Source organism: Ascaphus truei, chromosome 5, assembly GCF_040206685.1.
Source record: "Ascaphus truei isolate aAscTru1 chromosome 5, aAscTru1.hap1, whole genome shotgun sequence".
Taxonomy (NCBI): Eukaryota; Metazoa; Chordata; class Amphibia; order Anura; family Ascaphidae; genus Ascaphus; species Ascaphus truei.
Window position 1 is genome coordinate 137,111,528 of NC_134487.1, and position 21,218 is coordinate 137,132,745.

Sequence of the window (21,218 nt, forward strand, 5' to 3'; positions counted from 1 at the left end):
TAACTCTAAGCCCTTGGATATCACCTGCGGTGTCCCGCAAGGCTCTGTTCTGGGGTACCTACTCTTCTCAGTCTTAATCAATGATCTTCCTATAGCTTGTATGGGAGCTTCAATACACATGTATGTGGATGACAAAATCTTATTTGCACATAGCCTTAACCTCTCCAAACTTGGACACGTACTTCAATCTGACTGTTTGAGACTTGAAAATTGGATTTCCCAAAACAAACTGTTTTTAAACCCTGACAAGACGGTAAAAATGGTATTTGGGACCAAGGCTAAAGTTCTAAAGATACCAATGACGGAGCTTCAGATCAAAACCAGCTCTAATACCATTCTAGCCCCTGTTACTAGTTTTAAATATCTGGGCATATGGTTTGACTCCTATTTAACATTTGGGTTGCACATTGTTACCTTGACATCCAAAACCTATGTCAAACCCGATGTACTTTATAGGAACAAATCCCCCTAAGCCCACTGGTCAGAAAGTGCATCGCACAGCAGATACCAATGCCAATTATAGACTATTGGGATATAGTATATGGTACAGCACCCCAAACTCACCTTAGCAAACTTGACATCCTCTACAATTCAATATGCCGCTTTGTCCTCCAATGTAACTACAACACGATGCGAAATGCTCAAAGAACTTGATTGGTCAGCACTTGAGTGTAGGCGCACAGCTCATCTTTCCTGTCTTGCCTTCAAATACTTTGTGCGCAAGGTACCTGCCTATCTAAACAAGCTCCTCACCCCTACCACACAGCATTTATCACCTGAGATCTGACTCCAAACAATTGTTCGCGGTCCCAAGGTTCAACAAAGAATCCGGCCACACCTCCTTCTCTTACTGAGCACCTCACACCTGGAACAATCTACCTGAGACTCTCAAATCTGCCACCAGTCTAAGTTCTTTCAAAATTAAATCTGTCACACATTTTAATCTGGTCTGTAACTGTTTAATACGCCTAAAAGTTAAAATATGTTAACCTGTACATGCAATTTCTTTATATATTATGTAGAACCATGTTCACTTAATGTAACCATGTATTTGTAACCATGTATTTGTAACCATTGTATTTGTCATTATACCTCTGTGCCCAGGACATACTTGAAAACGAGAGGTAACTCTCAATGTATTACTTTCTCATAAAAACATTTTAGCTCCAGTGGTCCAGAGTTCCAGTGCTCTGGAATAGGGGAACATGCTTTAAACTGGTTTCACTCCTACCTGTCCGGTAGATCCCAACATGTGTCTATCTCAGGCTCTAACTCCAACCTGTTGGATATTACCTGCAGTGTCCTGCAAGGCTCTATTCTGGGGCCCCTACTCTTTTCAGAATTCATAAAAGATCTACCTATAGCTTGTAAGGGAGCTTCAATACACATGTATGCGGATGACACAATTTTATATGCACACAGCCCTAGCATCTCTGACCTTGGACACATACTTCAATCTGATTTTTCGAGACTTGAAAACTGGATTTCCCAAAACAGACTGTTTTTAAACACTGACAAGACTGTAACAATGGTATTTGGGAGCAAGGCTACATTTCTAAAGATACCAATGATGGATCCACAGATCAGAACCAACTTTAATACCACTCTAGCCCCTGTCACTAGTTTTAAATATCTGGGCATATGGTTTGACTCCCATTTAACATTTAGGTTGTACATTGATACACTGATCCAAAACCTATGCCAAACTAGGTGTACTTTATAGGAACCCTCCCTAAACCAGCTGGTCAGAAAGTGCACACCAGATTAAATATTATAGACTGACCAATTATAGACTATGGGGACAAAATATATGATACAGCACCCCAAACTCACTTTAGCAAACTAGACATCCTCAATATGCCACGTTCTCCTCCAATGTAACTGCAAAATCCTTGAAGAATTCGATTGGCCATCACTTCAGTCAAGGCACAAAGTTAATTTTTCCTGTCTTGCCTTCCAATACTTTCTGGGCAAGCTACCCACCTATCTGAACAAGCTCCTCACCCTTAACACACGCAGCACTTATCACCTGAGATCTGACTTCAAAAGACTGTCCACGGTGTCAAGGTTCAACAAAGAATATGGCCGCTCCTCCTTCTCTTATTGAGCCCCTCAAAAACTGTAACAATCTACCCTAGACTCTCAAAGCCACCACCAGTCTTAATTCTTTCAAAACTGAAGCTGTCTCACATTTTAATCCGGTCTGTAACTGTTCCATATGCCTATAGCCAGTGGTTGACAAATCACCAAAAAATCTACTCGCCGAACAAAAAAATCTACTCGCCACCTGGTACCAAACGTGTGCTGCTTGGGCCAATAGGAGCTCGCCACGATGTTAAATCCACTCGCCCGGGGCGAGCAAATGTATAGGTTTGTCGAACACTGCCTATAGCATATATTATTTTTAAATGTTCATGCAATGTCTTTATATATAATGTATAACCAGTGGTGGGAATCAAAAATTTTCGCAACAGGTTCTCTCTCACAAAGGGGTGGGGGGGGGGGGAAAGAGAGGTGGGAGGGAAAGAGAGGTGAGGGGGAAAGAAAGAGAGATGGGGAGAGAGAGAGAGATGGGGGAGAGAGAGATGGCGGGGGAGAGAGAGAGACGGGAGAGAGAGAGAGAGACAGGGGAGAGAGAGACGGGGAGAGAGAGAGACGGGGGGAGAGAGAGAGACAGGGAGAGAGAGAGACGGGGAGATAGACAGGGAGAGAGAGACAGGGGAGAGAGAGACAGGGGAGAGAGAGAGACAGGGGAATAGACAGATGAGGGGAGAGAGATGGGGGGTAGAGAGAGACAGGGGGTAGAGAGAGAGATGGGGTAGAGAGAGAGATGGGGTGTAGAGAGAGAGAGACGGGGAGAGAGAGAGACAGGAAGAGAAAGAGAGACAGGGAGAGAGAGAGAGATGGGGAGAGAGAGAGACAGGGGAAGGGGGTGATAGAGAGCGACGGGGAGAGAAAGAGAGACGGGGGAGAGAGAGAGATGGGGGAGAGAGAGAGAGAGAGACGGGGAGAGAGAGACAGAGAGAGAGAGAAACGGGGGGAGAGAGAGAGACGGGGGAGAGAGAGAGAGAGACGGGGAGAGAGAGATGGGGAGAGAGAGATGGAGGAGAGAGAGAGAGAGACGGGGAGAGAGAGAGAGAGAGAGAGACGGGGGGAGAGAGAGAGAAGGGGAGAGAGAGACAGACGGGGGAAGAGGACGTGGGGGGTTGAGAGAGAGACGGGGGGAGAGAAAAAGAAAGACGGGGGTAGAGAAAGAGAGAGACGGGGGGACCTGCAACCAGTGCAAATACAAATGGACACATGCAAACTACACAAGTAGGCAAACTGCACAGGACACAGACACAGGCAGGCAGGACACACACAGAACACAGCCCCCCTCACATCTCCCCCAGACCCCCTCACATCTCTCCCAGCTCCCTCACATCTATTCCAGCCCCCTCACATCTCTCCCAGCCCCCCCTCACATCTCATCCAGACACATCTCACAGAGCCACCTCACATCTCCCCCAGCCCCCTCACATCTCTCCCAGCCCCCCCTCACATCTCTCCCAGCCCCACTCACATCTCTCCCTGACCCCCACTAACATCTCTCCCTGATCCCCCTCACATCTCTCCCTGACCCTCTCACATCTCTCCCTGACCCCCTCACATCACACAGGGGTGAGAGATAGGGGGAGGGAGCAGAGAGACCTGGGAGGGGGGGCAGAGAGACCATGGGGAACCACTACAAATAAGTGCAGCCTGCAACCAGTGCAAACAGGACACAGGCAGGAGACACGCAGCACACAGACGGGCATGAGACACACAGCACACAGGCACAGGCAGGAGACACATGCAGGGCACACACACAGGACACACACGCAGAACACACACGCAGGACACAGCCTCACCTCTCTCTGCTGCATGCTTTTTCTCTGCGCTTTGGCCCCACCCCCAGGCTCCTGCCACCTCCTCATGATTGGCTGCTGCTGTGTAATGCAGCCAATCAGGATGGAGCAAGCTGCCCAGCCCCTTAGCAGAAGCCCTGCTCTCTCCCTTCTCGCACCGATTCTGCGAACTGAGGAAAATGTAGGTACAGTTTCGCACGAACCGTTGCGAACCGGCTGAATCCCACTGGTTTGTATAACCCTGTACATTTAATGTAACCATATATATATATATACAGTATAACCATATATTTGTCATCATAATTCTGTGCCCAGGACATACATGAAAATGAGAGGTAACTCTCAACGTATTGCTTCCTGGTAAAACTAGAGTGTAGTCATGCTAACACAGTATGAGGTTTGGCAAAATGTGAGCTGGGTTTTCAGAGTCCAGTCCATGATTTTGCTCTTGCTCACCCTCTATGGCAGAATCGTCAATTTTTTCTCCTGGCAACTTCCTTTAAAAGGACAGCCCTGTAAGCAGGAAGTTGCCAAGCAAAGTTCCAGTTCATGCTGAGTACATGCAACGCGCTTACCTATTGTCTTCCTTGTTACCAGACCTGGCTCCCGTACCTCGACTATCCTTGTCTTCAGCCCGACCCGACCACCAGCCTGCCTCGACCTCTGCATCCACACCGATTACGCAACTCTGCTGCCAGCCCTGACCTTCGGCTATGACTCACTACTCTATCAGGACTCTGTCCCTCAGCTCAGATCGGTTATTTCATCTTCCTATCTCAGCCCTGCGGGTCGCTTCCTGCTTGAGACGAGCATTGTTACATTTCGCTCGGCCCAAATATGGACCTTGCTCAGGTAGGATGAGCCGTTATCCTGCAAGGATAGTACTTGGGGGATCATGAGCAACGTCTCACCCTACACGAGCAACAACTGGCACAGATGTGTGATGCGGTGCAGGACCTAGTCACCCACATAGGCACACAGCAACCAGACTTGAATGTTGCAGATGCGGCTCTGATACCGCTTCCGGTATCCTCAGCTATCAGAGAACCTTGGATCCCGACTGCTCTACGGTATGGTGGGGACCCTATGGCATGCAGGGGATTTTTTAACCAATGCTCTATCCAATTTGAATTGCAACCATCCATGTTCACCACGCACCGAGTTCGGGTGGCCTACATCTTTTCTCTTCTCACTGACGAGGCACTGGCCTGGGCCTCCCTGCTCCAGAAGGGGGATTCTCCCCTGGTCAGCGACTCCCCTGCCTTCATCTGTACTTTCAAATTGGTGTTTGATGCTCTAGGATGGGTCTCTTCAGATTCACTCCTGCTGATCCGCCAGGGAACTTGCATGGTAGGCCAGTACGCCATTGACTTTCACAACCTCGAGGCCAAAACCGGCTGGAATAATGAAGCCCTGGTAGCGGCTATTTGGCAGGTACTATCGGAACGCCTAAAAGATGAGTTGACCTGCCGGGACCTCTCTAAGGACCTTAAAGAGTTGATTTCTCTCTGCGTACGGATCGATCTCAGAATGCAGGAACACCTGTCCGAGAAGTGCCATGCTGATAAGTGTCTAACTACACGGTTGGCCCCAAACTTCGTTTCTCCACCCTATCCCATTTCTTAACCAATGCTTCATGCAATTCGAGCTGATGCCTTCTCGTTTCATGTCTCAGCGATCTAAAGTGGCATATATAATTTCTTTATTGATTGACGACACCCTGGCGTGGGCCTCACCCATCTGGGAACTGAGGTCAGACCTCACCAGCGACATCGCATGCTTCACCAACGAGTTCTGCAGAGTCTTCAACACACCCGGATGCAAGGTAACTGCTGCCTCATCCCTCTTACATATCTTCCAGGGTGCCGCCCTGTGGCCCGTATGCTCTCGATTTCCACGACATTGCCATGGAGACCGGTTGGAATGATGAGGCATTGACAGCCGCCTTCTGGCAAGGCCTCTCTGAGAATCTGAAGGACGAACTCGCTGCACAGGAGTGCCCCACAGAATTGGAGTAGTTTGTTGCTCTGTGCATCCGGGTAGACCAGCGGCTACAGGAGAGAAGAGCCAAGAGAAAACTGCGCAAGCAAGGTATACAATCCCCTAACACTTCTTACACAGGGCTTTTAACGCGTTCCCGCCGGACCTGGAAGAACCCATGCAAGTCAGCGGCAATAAGCTATCTCCTGGCGAGAAACAACACAGACGCAATGCCGGACTCTGCCTATACTGCGGTAACACTGGACACCAGGTACTTGTTTGTCCTCACAAGTCGGGAAACGCCAAGTCCCAGTGAGAACTAGGAGAATCACACTGGGAACACTATTTCCTTCTCCTGCCAAAAAGATGCCAACTAAAATCCTCGTCTCCCGCAGGAGCAGGTTTTTTCTTTGTCAAGAAAAAGGATGGATCCCTCAGACCCTGCATCGATTATCGGGGCCTTAACATAATTCTTTTTTCTTTCGTGTGGTATCATCTTCTTCTTTCTTCACCTGTGACCATTTCTTTCTTTTCATTATCTTGCGGATGTGAGAGGTGTGAGCGGGTGGTCTCTTTAGAGCCAGAGATTGCTGATCTGAAGAGGCAACTTGCAATATTGAGGGACATTGGTAATCTTGAAAGGGGTTTAGAGCTCACTGAGCAGGCCCTTGCTTCGACTAGTGGTGCAGATGGTGACGCTGTTAGTGAGGAGCAGGTCGGTAGCTTGGTTGCTGTTAGTGAGGAGCAGGTAGGTAGCTGGGTGACAGTTAGAAGGGGAAGCAGAGGCAATAGGGAGAGGCAGGTCATTTCTGAGCTGACATATCCCAATAAATTTGCCATATTGAGTGAAGATATTGGGAGTGTCGGGGCAGAAATGGCAAGGCTGGGGGAGACTAATTCCTCTAGCAGCCAGGGGAATAGTTCCTCCAGCACAGTTGGGACTCAGGATGCTCAGATACAAAGAAAGATTGTGGTGGTAGGGGACTCCATTATTAGGAAGGTAGATAGGACAATCTGTTGCCATGAACGCATGAACTGAACAGTTTGTTGTCTCCCAGGTGCTCGGGTTTGGCACATTGCGAATCGGGTAGACAGATTGTTGGGGGGGGGGCTGGGATTGACCCGGCGGTCTTGGTACACGTTGGCACCAATGACAAAGTTAGAGAAAGATGGAGGGTCCTAAAAAATAATTACAGGGATCTAGGCCAAAAGCTTAAGGCAAGGACCTCCAAGGTAGTATTTTTTTTAAATATTACCAGTGCCATGTGCTACTGCAGAAAGACAGTCAGAGATTAGGGAGGTTAATGCATGGCTAAGAAAGTGGTGCAGGAAGGAGGGTTTTGGGTTTTTAGAGCACTGGGACTCCTTTCTGAGAGGTGCCATCTATATTCTAGGGACGGATTGCACCTCATTGAAGAGGTATCTTCTGTGCTAGGGGGGAGAATGTTAAAAAGATTGGAGGAGATTTTAATCTAGGATGGAGGGGGGAGGGGAATGAAACAGATAATGAACTAAATGGAATAGCGGAGGATACAAGGAGGTATAGAGGTAGAATGGGGGCAAGTGCAAGTTTTACAAGCAGTGAGAAACAATAGTAAACACAGATAATACTAGAAAACTTCTAAAGACTAAACCAAGTGGGCGCAGAAAGGAAGGAGCAGATAAGATAAGATAATACTACAGGCTGAAAAAAAACTTGAATGCATGCTTGCTAATGCAAGAAGCCTAACAGATAAAATGGGGGAGCTTGAAATAAATGATCAAAAAACAGATTACTTGGGTTCAACAAATACCTTAAATTTTAGAAAGGCAGATTTTAATAAACTGAGGTCTGATCTACAAGTAATACACTGGGATGATGTTTTTGCAGGGAAAAATGTAGAAGATAAATGAGCAGTCTTTAAAACTTTGTTAGAAATGCACACTTATCAGTGTATACCCTTGGGTAATAAGTATAAAAGAAATAAGTCAAAACCAATGTGGCTAAATAAACAGGTAGGGGAGGAAATGGACAAGAAGAGGAAGGCGTTTAGATTCTTTAAGTCAGAAGGGACGGAGACATCGTATCAGAATTATAAGGAATGTAACAAAAATTACAAAAGGGCAATCAAATTAGCAAAAATGGATACATGAATGAAATTAATGAAAAAAGGATTGCAATAGAAAGTAAGGTCAACCCTAAAAAGTTCTTTAAGTATCTTAATAACAAAAAAAATTAGAAAAGAAAATATAGGACCCTTTCAGTGTGAGATGGGTAAGCAGATTATTGGAGATAAGGAATAAGCAGAGGTATTAAACAAATTCTTTGCCTCTGTGTTTACCAGGGAAGAATCAAGTTCAATAGTAGTGTCGCAGGAGGAAGCCACAACCTCCATATTAATGAACAATTGGTTAACTGAGGAAGAAGTTCATAAGCGGCTTGAAAAAATTAAAGTAAATAAGGCGCCTGGCCCCGATGGCATACATCCAAGAGTTCTCAAGGAGTTAAGCTCAGTAATAGCCAAACCATTATATTAATATTCAAGGACTCCATTTCTACAGGGTCAGTACCACAAGATTGGTGTAAAGCAGATGTGGTGACTATATTTAAAAAGGGAGCTAGACCACAACCGGGGAATTACAGACCTGTAAGCCTGACTTCAATAGTGGGGAAACTACTTGAAGGTTTAATACAGGATAATGTTCAGGAATACCTAATGGAAAACAAAATTATTAGTAATAGTCAGCATGGATTTATGTAGGATAGATCATGCCAAACTAACTGTATTTGTTTCTTTGAGGAGGTAAGTAGGAATTTAGACCAAGGTAATGCAGTTGATGTCTACTTAGATTTTGCAAAGGCTTTTGATACGGTTTCACACAAGAGGTTGGTGTACAAAAAAAGAAAATTGGACTCAGTAATAATATATGCACCTGGATTGAAAACTAGTTAAAGGACTTACCACAGAGGGTTGTCATAAATGGAACTTTTTCAGGTTGGGCTAAAGTCGTGAGTGGAGTACTTCAGGGATCGGTACTGGGACCCTGCTATTTAACTTGTGTATTAAAGGTTGACATCGAGAGCAAAGTCTCCATCTTTGCTGATGATACTAAATTGTGTAAGGTAGTAGAATCAGAGCAGGATGTAATTTCTCTTCAGAAGGACTTGGAGAGATTGGAAACGTGGGCAGGTAAATGGCAGATGAGGTTTAATACAGATAAATGTAAGGTTATGCATTTGGGATGCAAGAATAAAAAGGCGAATTACAAATTAAATGGGGATTATTTGGGGGAATCCTTGATGGAGAAGGATTTAAGAGTGCTTGTAGACAGCAGGCTTAGCAATAGTGCCCAATGTCATGCAGTAGCTGCAAAGGCAAACAAGATCTTATCTTGCATTAAATAGGCAATGGATGGAAGGGAAGTAAACATAATTATGCCCATTTACAAAGCAGTAAGAAGACCACACTTTGAATATGGAGTACAATTTTGGGCACCAATCCTAAGAAAAGACATTATGGAACTAGAAAGAGTGCAGAGAAGAGCCAGCAAATTAATAAAGGGGATGGACAATCTAACTTATGAGGAGAGACTAGCTAAATTAGATGTATTTACATTAGAAAAGAGGCGTCTAAGAGGGGATTTGATAACTATATACAAATATATTCGGGGACAATACAAGGAGCTTTCAAAAGAACTATTCATCCGACGGGCAGTACAAAGGACTCTGGGCCATCCCTTAAGGTTGGAGGAAAGGAGATTTCACCTGCAACAAATGAAAAGGTTCTTTACAGTAAAGACAGTTAAAATGTGGACTTCATTACCCATGGAGACTGTGATGGCAGATACAATAGATTTGTTCAAAAAAAGGTTGGACATCTTTTTAGAAAGGAAAGGTATACAGGGATATACCAAATAAGTATACATGGGAAAGATGTTGATCGAGGGATTAATCCGATTGCAAATTCTTGGAGTCAGGAAGGAATTTATTTTTCCCCTTATGAGATATCATTGAATGATATGACTCTTGGGTTTTTTGTTTGCCTTCCTCTGGATCAATAAGTAAGTACAGGCATACCCCAGTTTAAGGACACTCACTTTAAGTACACTCGCGAGTAAGGACATATCACCCAATAGGCAAACGGCAGCTCACGCATGCGCCTGTCAGCACGTCCTGAACAGCAATACCGGTTCCCTACCTGTACCGAAGCTGTGCACAAGCAAGGAGACTATAGAGCCTGTTATAAATGCGTTATTTACATCAGTTATACACGTATAGGACGATTGCAGTACAGTACATGCATCGATAAGTGGAAAATAGGTAGTGATTCACTTTAAGTACATTTTCGCTTTACATACATGCTCCGGTCCCATTGTGTACGTTAATGCGGGGTATGCCTGTATAGATATAGGATAAAGTATCTGTTGTCTAAATTTAGCATAGATTGAACTTGATGGACGTACGTCTTTTTCAACCTCATCTACTATGTAACTATGTAACTATCTGTCAATCCAACCCCATGTTAAATCTACAATGTTGACTCGCCGGCTTCTTGAGCTCAAATGAGCCGTCACGGATTTAAATATGGCCTGTGATGTCACATTTGATTGGCAAATGGTTCTCACGCCTGTGATTGGCTGTGAGAATCATATGTCTTTTTTTTTTTCGATTACATCATTTAAAGCGAATGAAGCCAGCAAATCAGAATGGCTGTGCTTCATTTCCCTTTAATATTATGTCATTAAATCTAAAATTGCTGTCCTCACGTGGAACTTCATCCTATCAGATTGTGGGAACTATATCCCCAATCTGATTGGATGAAGTACCACGTGAGGGCAGCCACGTATCAGACTTCTTAGTAAATACCATAAAGTTTGGCCAAACGCCTGCATCAAAACTTCTTTGTCCCTGTCTGGTAAAATTTCAATAAAGGGATCCCATTTTTTAGTAGGGTTTCTGTCTTTAGCTCTTTATTCGTTTCAGATTCCATTTTATCAAACAGGAACAATTGTTTTAAATATTTGTTTAGCATCTCTATATTGGGGGTATATCCTTTATCCATTGTAACATTATGGTTTTTCTGGCCACCAATAATATAATTTCTACGAATTTAGATATTCTCACACCATTATTTATCATCTTCCATTCCTCCAAGATGCCAAATATTAAAGTTATTGGTTCTTTAACCGCAGTTATTTTAACATTCTGCTGTATATAATACAGCACTTGGTCCCAAAAGTTTGCAATCTTGGGGCAGTCCCATAAGCCGTGTTTTAGGTCTGCACTTTAGACATCTATTCCTGGATTTGTTTGTATCCTGATGTAGCTAGGTTCCCCTTTACATCCTGGTCATCGGGGAGGGGGGACAGCTACAGAAGTGCGCGGGTGCCGCCAGAGTGGTGGGCGGACCCGTTGGAGTAGGGAGTGCAGTGATTGGGTTCCGGGCGGCGACCAGGTCGCCGGAGCTCCGCAGCGGGATGCCGGTACAGGGCACCACCATCTTTAATGTCGCGCGTGCGCAAGAGACGCCTCGCGCATGCGCAATAGAGCAAAGTTGCGGCAGCCATCTTAGAAGAGGCTCCACATGGGACTACAAGTCCCAGCAGCCCCCAGGATGTACGCCACATGGGGGAGCACAGCCAATACGGCTGCTGTATCCCAGGACCGAGAAGAGATACATTTGGCATGGTTGGGACCACGTTTCAGCCGGGAGCAGGACGCAGAGGAGAGAGGTAGTGTCCCAGGTGCCAGTAGCCAGTGAGCCGGGGACTAGCTGGGGCATGCATGGCTTACACATGGGGAGCTATAAAGCAAGCTGCGAGGCGTCATCTACTCTGGGTTAAGTAGGGTCCAGAAGGTGTACCTCTCTTGTATGTGAAGGGCTATGGAAGGACTGTACTACCTATGCTGTGAGAACCCCAATAAACCCGGTTGTATTGTTGCTGGCACTCCAGATTTATTCCTTTGTTCTACGGAAGTTCCTGTGGGGATGAACCCCTGGTTATGGCAGAGCCCTACAGGTGGAGGCGCTGCGCCATACAAGGAATCCTGTACCCCAAGATCCCTACATTGTGGAGACTCAGCATTCTGGGAACAAACAGGTGAGCACTACAGCACCATAAAACCAACAATTCCCCATTGGGGAAGGGGGTAGGGGTGCTACATGCAGGGGAGAGAAATACATGTGAGGTGGGGGTGCGGGGATTGAGTGAGAGTGGGGTCATTGAAGGAAGGGGGAGAGTGAGAGGTGAGATGGAAGGGAAAGAAATACTATACATGAGAAGAGGGAGGGAATTAGAGGGGTCTTGCGAGGTGTGAAATGTGGCACACAACACTGGCGACGGAAGGCGGTCAGAACTGTAGTCCTGGGCCCTGGTAAATCTGTCTGTGCCCCTGCCTGCTGCTGCTTTATCTCTAAATTTGAGTGGAACTTTTCCCCAATATCTAATCACCAGCATGCCTTATAATACACACTAAGTTGTACTTTTTGATATCCCCAGATTCTCTGCATAGTTGTAGTTTTTTTAATGCTATTCTGGGTCTCCATCCTCTCCAAATGAACCTACTAAATGCTCTAGTGAATTCTTTGGTGTCAGTGTGGCGTCAGCATTTTTTGATAATTTTGCACATTTCAAGTCATCTGCCACGAGGCACATATCAGCGCTGAAAGTTCATGTCAATAGGCTGTAAGGTATCTCCCAGGACCCAAAGGCAGAAGACTGTTTAGTAAATATAGCCATGAACAGAGTGGCCAAGTACATACACTGACAGGAAAATAGAAAGCTATCCAAATTCCCATGCCATTTTATAAAAATACGTTAAGCGTAATGCTATCTCTCAATGAATAACCCACAGACTTTATTATTTATGAATTCTGTTCTCTTCAGGTAGATATTTTGTGAAGACCTATACCCAGGGAATCCACTGTCTATCCTGTTTTCTTTTCACATAAATCCCCTTTATAAAGGCAACATGCTTTAGCCAAGATTTCCTGCGTAAGTACATTTTCTTTCAATGGAAGGGATTGTGGAAGCAATAAGAGTAATACAGAATTTTAACAATACATTTTCTAACAAGAGTTCTAAAGCAACAGTTTATGATCAGTGAACATACCGGTAAATGGGTTAAAAGCACACTGGGGCCTGTGTACTAAGATTTTTTTTTTTCTGGTCGTCAAAATATGACGCTTCATTTATTCTTTAAGGGAGGTGAATGGTGGGGGAAGAGAGTAGAGAACTTTCTGTAAAACAAAACTGAACACAACAAAGATACCTGACTAATATGTAAATTTAAATCATTTGAATGTAATTTACGTATACAAATTAGCATATTTCCCAGGTATCCCAGGTGTGCTCCGTTTAGTCTATTCTTATCGCCCCATAACTCTCCCCCTCCAATATTCGCAGCAAAACCCATATATTCATTGATAGGAATAACGCCTGCTAATGAAATTTATTACAGCCAGTGTTTTTGCATGCAATTCCCTTTGCGTATATGCGTTAACCTTGGGGAAATTAGTGTCCTTTGTGGTTTTTGGTCACGTTACAAGCCCTAATTTAATGGAGCTTTGCAGATATGGCCCTAATAGTGTTTTTAGAGTTCAAGTTGAACTTGGCGGACGAATTTGATGAACGTTTAATTGAGTTTGTGGCACACAACTATTTCTTTATTAGTAAATACCTTTACATCTGTACAAAAGTGCAATCCATTTCTGTGAGCCAAAACAAATGTTCAAAAACCATTTTTGACACAACTGGTGAATATATAGAGAAATGTGAATGTATATTGGTGCACACAAGCGCAATTTAAATGGAATTTGATATGTGGCAATTTTGTGCCCAAAATCTGTTTGTGACACAGTACATAAATGTTGTAAATTATAATGCTCGACAAATGAAATTAATGATGGAAATCATTGATTTTTTTCTGGGTTCTCTGTCCTATACATGTTTATATGTTTTAAAACAGGCTTCCTGCATATTAACCCTAATAGGGTATTTTATAATGTAGCATCAGGACAATCTGTGCTGATTAACTGCCATTAGCTGCCGAAGATCTGCAATCCTATCCAGTGCATTATGGGGCTATTTCATTGTAATTACACTTCTACAGGTTTCTTAAAGCAAGCTTTTACTTGGTTATATTTCACAAAAATGTGACCATGTACAAGTACAAGCTTTGAGGTTCCAGTGTTTCTCCACCTACAGTATTCATTACATTTCTTCTTTTTGTTAGATAATTGCATGGAGGAGGTACAGTAGCACATTTTCACTCAATATTACTGCATAGTCAGTAAATGTGAAAGAGAAGAAACCATCTTCTTCCATTGGAAAAAGCTGGTGAAAAAGCTGGTGAAAATCTGACCCGCCATGTTGTAAAAAATGGAGCTAGAAACACCTGTATCTATGGTCAAAAAGAGCATGCTATGTCACATTAGGAAACGTTATTTGAAAGCACCAGTACTCGTCTCTCCTCCGGGATCTTTTATCACCTATTAATGTTTAAAAGGACAAAAATTGTTTACGGTGATCAGCTAAATATCCTTGTCATATGATGGAAAAAGGGTAAACATATGCCCTTCCAATTCATGGCTTTGTTATGCAATTCTCTGTTATTATCCAGCCACTAGATCCTCCACTCATGGGGATTGTGTGTATTTACAACCTTTCTAGAACAAGGTCAAGTATTGTTTCCAGCTGTGAACCAAACAGTGTACTTGAGCGGCAGACACGGATATAGGTGTATAAAAAGTAAATAAGTAATAAGCTTTCCACTCAAAGAACATACAGTACATTGTCAAGTTCATCCCTTGCAAATAAAACACACAATTACGTTTGCGGTAAGATAATACTCTTATCACATACTGTATATAATGTTGGTGCAGATGGTGCATAGTTTTCACCAATAAACATATGAGGAAAAGCTTGAAGAGCTCAAAATGCCCACAACAAATTTGGCAACTACTTCCAATTAAGCACAAAGATCTAAAGCAAATAAACAATTTCTGCTAATTTGTTGTTGCCCAGTCGTTGCATAACAAGCTTATGGTCAAAGTAAGGCAATATGCTAGAGTTTATGGCACCAGAGTATAAACATTGACAGCCTGTAGATGAGACGTACAGTAGCAGCCATACAGTATAAGCAAAAGCACAGGCTTAAATGCCTGTATGTAGTGTATAACAGTATATAAGCTTACGTGCGTCTGTATGTATCTACTGTATGTATAGGTGTGATTGTGTAGGTGCAAATCTACATATATCATGCTATTGGGCACACGCATCTAGTGTAGGTAGGTGTTATCGCACCCATTGTGGCGTTAACTCCCTCTGACTAAAATAGGCGTTAACACCGGAATTGGTACGGTAACCGTCACCTGAATCATGTGCCACAATATATCAAGTCTGTACTTAGACTACAGTATGTGTATCTTTTGCCTTTGTGTGTACTTATCAGTTAATTCATGTGTGTGCGGTATGTGCATCAGGATTAAAAGATACCCATGTGCTGATGTTAGGGATTTGCAGTTATACAGTAATTGGCACCAAGGTGAGGTGGGTGCTTACGACATTTTTACACTGTCTTACTCTCCTATCTGGAACAGCCTTATAAAGGAGCTGATATGCTGCTAGTGCTGAATAAAAGATTACATTTTATACAAATTTAGTTTGCCTACTACAAGCGCTTGTCCATGGAGTCTGCACTGGAGCTCCCCCCCCCCCCCCCCCCCCCCCGCTGTGCATACACATTCCCATAATGATACATATAATAAATAAACACAAACAAAGGTCTGGAGGTACAGAGGCTGTGGCTTTTATTAAAAGACATAACACAACCCTGCCAGAGTGCTCAACCAACGGGTTAAGGCCCACGGTACTCAAACCATGGGTCGCAGTTCCTCCCCCCCCAATCCGAGCACCACAACAAGCCGGTCAGCAGAAATGATGGTAAAATTTAAACTGTTTGCATTTCAAAGTAGGCAGGTTCAGCACCGTGGTCTCCATTCCTAGTTAAGTGAGTAAAACAATGATGCATAATGAAGTGGATACGGCGCTTTTTCTTTTGCATCTGCTTTATTTGCTATGATTCACCTTATTTTTACTTTTACTTTACTATTGTGTGTACCAGAAAACATGTTTTATTTAATCTCACCTGGACTCAGTAACTCATAGCCCTCAGTATATATTATTACTTTGTGCTTGAAGTCCTTTCAGGGTTACAATCAACAAAATAGATATCCCTTGAGGGTATGCTAGAAGTAGACACTGTGCACTGCTAGCCATTAACTGGTTTAGCTCACACTGCTAGAGCTTCAGCTTAGAAAAGCAGTGGTTGGGGTTCTACTCCTGTTGGGTCTAATACCATTTCAGTCATTGGGTTGGTTTAGTTGGTATAATAATAACTTTAGGAAGTGCCGGATGGGACTCATTTAAATATACTTTGCATAGTCATTAGCATATCTCCAAGCCAGGTACCTCAGGTGTTCTCCTTTTTCAGCACACGCATGGCTCCCTACTTTATTTAGAGGGAGGTTTGAGGGGATATAGAGATATAAATACATAGAGATATAGATACTGTACATAGATACACTGGATACACTGGATACACTAGATACACTATTAAATTGAAAGTCTCAGTCTCTCGCCAAAGTAGGCAGGGTCAGCAGCACCCTTGTCTCCATTCCTAATTAACATGTAAAACAATGCTGCATAATGAAGTGGATGTTACGCTTTTCATAATCATGCTTCACTATACTGTCAAAGTAGTTACATTCGCTAAGCTCCGCTTCTAACTTTGTGAAGATATGTTTCCCAAGGAACATCATTATGATCGTTTTAATTGGTAACAGGGCACTCAAGACAGCATGTAAGTATTAAGAGACCCAGAAGAGCAACTGGTGCTGTGAGGTTCCAACAACCACCAATCTAGCACTCAAAGGGTTTATTGAATTTGTAGTAGGAATATATGGACATTTACTAAAATAAACCAAACTGAAGCATCCTAAATATGTGCACCCTGTGACTCTTTTCTTCCCTTTCCCACAACTTTAACCACTTTCCTGTGAGATGTAGTATATATTTGAATTCATAATGTCAACCACATATGCAGTGCTTTACAGAGATATCATACACGGTACAATATATATTATAATAATAATAATAATAATAATAATAAAAGGAAGAATACAAATAAGGATAAGTACACTTTACTGTACATAGAAGTAAAAATGGAGAAGGCAGTTCTTGCCCTGAAGAGCTTACAGTCCAGGTGTTAAATGTGTTAAAGCATTGCATTCAACCTTTAATCAACACAATCAATATATATATATATATATATATATATATATATATATATATATATATATATATATATATATATATATATATATATATATATATATATATAGGTATCAGTACCGTGTTAGCCGAGCTTCAATAATCAAAAAATAAATAGATGATACAGTTCTGTGGCTAACGAAATGCTTTTATTTGTGCGAGCTTTCGAGATACACTGATCTCTTCTTCCGGCGATGTTACAATGAATGAAGCAAAAGGTATACTTAAAAACAGTGTCTCTTGGAATGTTATCTGTGCTGTTCCTTCCCCCGGTGTGGATGTGTTTTATGGCTAGAGGTGTCAAAAGGTTACTGTGAAAGCAAGTGAAGAAAGACTGTGTATGTGTATCAGTGTGAATGGAGAGCCCACAGTATATACAGTGCTTTACACAAGGTGTATATATATATAAAGGGCAGTTGCTTATAAAAGACAAGCCCTGGTTTCGTAAGCAGAGCCTGTCGAGACATGACACGCAAATACTGGGTTCTCACAGGTGTCTGTTACACAGGCTGACTCTGTATACAGACATTGAATTTTCACTACTAGCAAACCAGACCTGTAAAAACTACATAGCAGTGTGAAATCCCTCTTCTCACCTAAAAGTCATAGGCGAGGAATTATCTAAAATGATCTTACTCTATTTTAAAGGTGCATTCCTACTACTGAATATTGGCAAAGTTAGAATTCAGAGCTGAGAAGGAGCATAAACCCTACATAAACCCCATCATAATCCCAAGTCCATTAATTTCTCTTATCGGTACTCAAAAAATGGAAAGACATCAGCCTTACTTACAGGCTCAGCCTTCAAAGACTTTTAACCTCTGGTCAATAGCAATTCTACTTGGCAATCATATGGCTATAGCCTGATACAGTAATAAGTACATGACAATGTTCCCTCCATACTGTAAATATTCCTCCATGTTTAAGATTCTTTGTCTAACAGGACTCAGTTAAATAATTCTCCAATAACTTACAACTGTATATGCAGAAAAAAATCATGTCATGTTAAAAAATGCACTTCTGAGCAGGATATTTCGCTATCCATTTATCCCTTTAAATGTACTATATAATGTTCCATATAATTAAAAAACTGAGTATTTAAACATTTTTATCACCTACACTCTACAAGAGTTTTTTAAAGTAGAAAATGGTTGATAGTATGCTCTGTCCCTTAAACCAGTTGACTACTACAGGCACATTACACCCTTTCTTGTACACACACACACACACGCTAACGGTGGAGGTTTTCTGTTGCCTTTTTCACCCACCATAACTTAAAATGTAATATGGTAAACCTACCCAGCTAGAAATATTTCAAAGCAAGTATAACCCAACCTCACACTGATGATACCCATCAAGGTTGAAACATGTCTGTGAATGGTTTGTACTTGCTTTGCTAATCCCATGCTGTGCTTAAAAGCTTAAAAGCTGTGTGAATGGCGATGCCTCAGTTTAAACGGGCTCCATGTGAATGGATATTCCAGGCAAATGGTGATACATTGTGTGCTCATTTGCATGTCATTTCCCAGAATCCCTTGCTGCAGTGGGAGCACTGTATGCTAGGTGATAATGGTTGAAAGGCAGGTTGCAGACCTGCCTAAGACATGTGATTGTGCTCACGTGATATTCGGCTATATGCTAACAGTGGAGGTTTTTTGTGGCCTTTTTCACCCACCATCTTAAAATGTGATATATACAGAAATGTATCCAGGTGTCCCCTCCAGTTCCCGGTATCCCGTTCCTCTTCTCACCTTCGCTGCTGTGGGGTGGCAGGGGGGGGGGGTGCAGGAGGGCGGTCTTCTTTGCAGGGCGCCGCCATTGTTGGTTGTGCGTGCACTTGCACTGGTTCGTGCATGCACAGCGCTCACGCGGCAGCCATTGCGAGTTGCGCATGCGCAGCATGTCATGCGTACGCGGACCCAATGATAAGAAGGCTCCGTGGGAACTACAAGACCCAGCAGCCATTGGGGCTGCTACCCACATGACACCAGGGAGCCTATGGCATGGCTGGATTCCATGGAAGGAAGGTGGTTTTCGCACGCTGTGGAAGGGGAAGCAGTCAAGATCTGGACAGAGAGGGTGCAGTTAGGGTCCAGGGAGCAGTGCTCCTTTGGACTAGGAACAACAGCAAAGCAGCAAAGGTGCACAGCAGGCAAAAATGGCAATCCAGGATAACTTTAAAAGTATTTAATAAATCAGCTAGTCATACAAAAAAAGAGAGCCACAAACGCTCCAACGCGTTTCGTCCCGTGGGACTTTGTCAAGGTGTATAATAGACAACAAACGATCTTACCTAAATAGTGCTTCCATTTCGCGCCAAAAACCGAACCGGCGTGACATTATCGCGCCGCGAAGGGGTCCGCCACGTCAGTGTGCCAGTCAGTCAAGTCTACCAGTGAACTGACTGATGCTCGAGTGACGTCCCCCACACGTGGCCAAGCCCTCCACCTGCACTAAACAACACGTCACCCCTGATAGGCTCTCGGCGCTAGTGTAGCATTATACTAACAACAAATATAGCTTTATTGACAAATATGCATATGAACAAACAAAAATAAAAGATTAATAATTAAAAACAAAAAATACTATTTGAATAACCAAATAGAAAAAAGAAGAATATTAACAAATAATAAAGGAAAAACCTATTGTTGACAACCCACAAACAGTACCTTAGATGTAATAAATAATCAAATATAAACATATATAAAATGTCATCATATATGGTAATAAGTCACACATATGTAAATATTATAATGCACTGTTTGTGGTATGTAGTGACTAAATCTGAAAAGTAATATTGACAGAATGTATTGCAAATATTGAAAAACATAAAATATATCTAAAACAAAATATAAATGAATGAAATTAAAAATATATATATATTTTTTCAATATACCTAAATGGATATATCACAAAAAGTGTCTAATTAATCCACAAATCATGAAACATAATTTATAATCTAAAATAGATTAATAAATCAATAATTAAAGACAAGTTTATACCTCTATATAGGCTTATTAATATAGAAAAGTTAATCCTAAAATCTTAATAATCAAAAAAGTCTATAAAAAGTGAGTGAGATCCCAGTCGACATTGATACCGTGAGGCACCCTGGTCCTCAGAGTGAAGATCCAGAATGCCTCACGTTGATCTAACCGTCTCATTCTGTTTCCCCCTCTAATGTGGGGTGATATGAATTCAATGCCCTGGAATCTGAAGTTTTTGACTCCTCCTCTAGAACAATGAGTAAAGTGTTTTGGAACTTGGTGATTCATGTCACCTTTAGCAATCAATCGTAAATGTTCCATCATCCTGACCTTTAATTTCCTGATAGTTCTACCAATATATTGGCTACCACAGCCACAGGTGATGAGGTAGACAATATATGAGGAATTACAATTAATAAAGGATGTAATATTGTGTGTTACCCTTGTATGGTTTGATACAAATGAATTTGATGAGTTCATATTCTTACAAATCTTACAATTTTCACAGGGAAAGGTACTCTTAGGTAAGGTCAATTGATTATGAGTTTCTGAAACAAAGAGACTGGGAGATAATGTGGTGGGTAATGTTCTAGCTTTCTTGTATATCACATTGGGACCTGATGAAACATATGACTTCAGAATAGGGTCAAGTGAAAGTATGGCCCAATGTTTCTTCAGAATGGTTTTAATTTGTTCAGCTTGAGCGCTGAAAGCTGTAATAAACAAAGGTGATTCATTAATAGAGGGATTGAGGTGTACGATGAAACAGATCCTCCTTATTGATCGCAGAGACCTGCTGAATTGATCAAGACAAATATGCAGGATTATAACCTCGCTGAACAAAGCGATTATAAAGTTCCACAACCTGGTGATCATAGTCCTCTTTTGTAGTTGCGCTGAAAGCGTATGTTGGCTTTTAGGTATACCCTTAATTTGGGCTCTTGGGTGACACCTGTTCGCCTGTAAGAACGTGTTTCGGAAATTGGGCTTCCGAAAAATATCAGATTGAATAGTGAGTGAAATGTTCACATATAAATGAAGATCCAAATAG

At 42.5% G+C, this 21,218-nt stretch overlaps 1 protein-coding gene and 1 long non-coding RNA gene across 4 annotated transcripts in view; one reads left to right on the forward strand and one right to left on the reverse strand.

Moving 5' to 3' along the window:
* LOC142495433 (uncharacterized) overlaps positions 1-11,942 on the forward strand; it is a 63,769-nt gene extending 51,827 nt beyond the window's left edge. The window contains exon 3 of the long non-coding RNA XR_012801737.1: positions 11,802-11,942. This is a non-coding gene — a long non-coding RNA (uncharacterized LOC142495433). The remainder of the gene's footprint in view (positions 1-11,801) is intronic.
* Positions 1-21,218, reverse strand: part of HTR4 (5-hydroxytryptamine receptor 4) — a 460,473-nt gene that overhangs the window by 210,466 nt on the left and 228,789 nt on the right. The window lies entirely within an intron of this gene.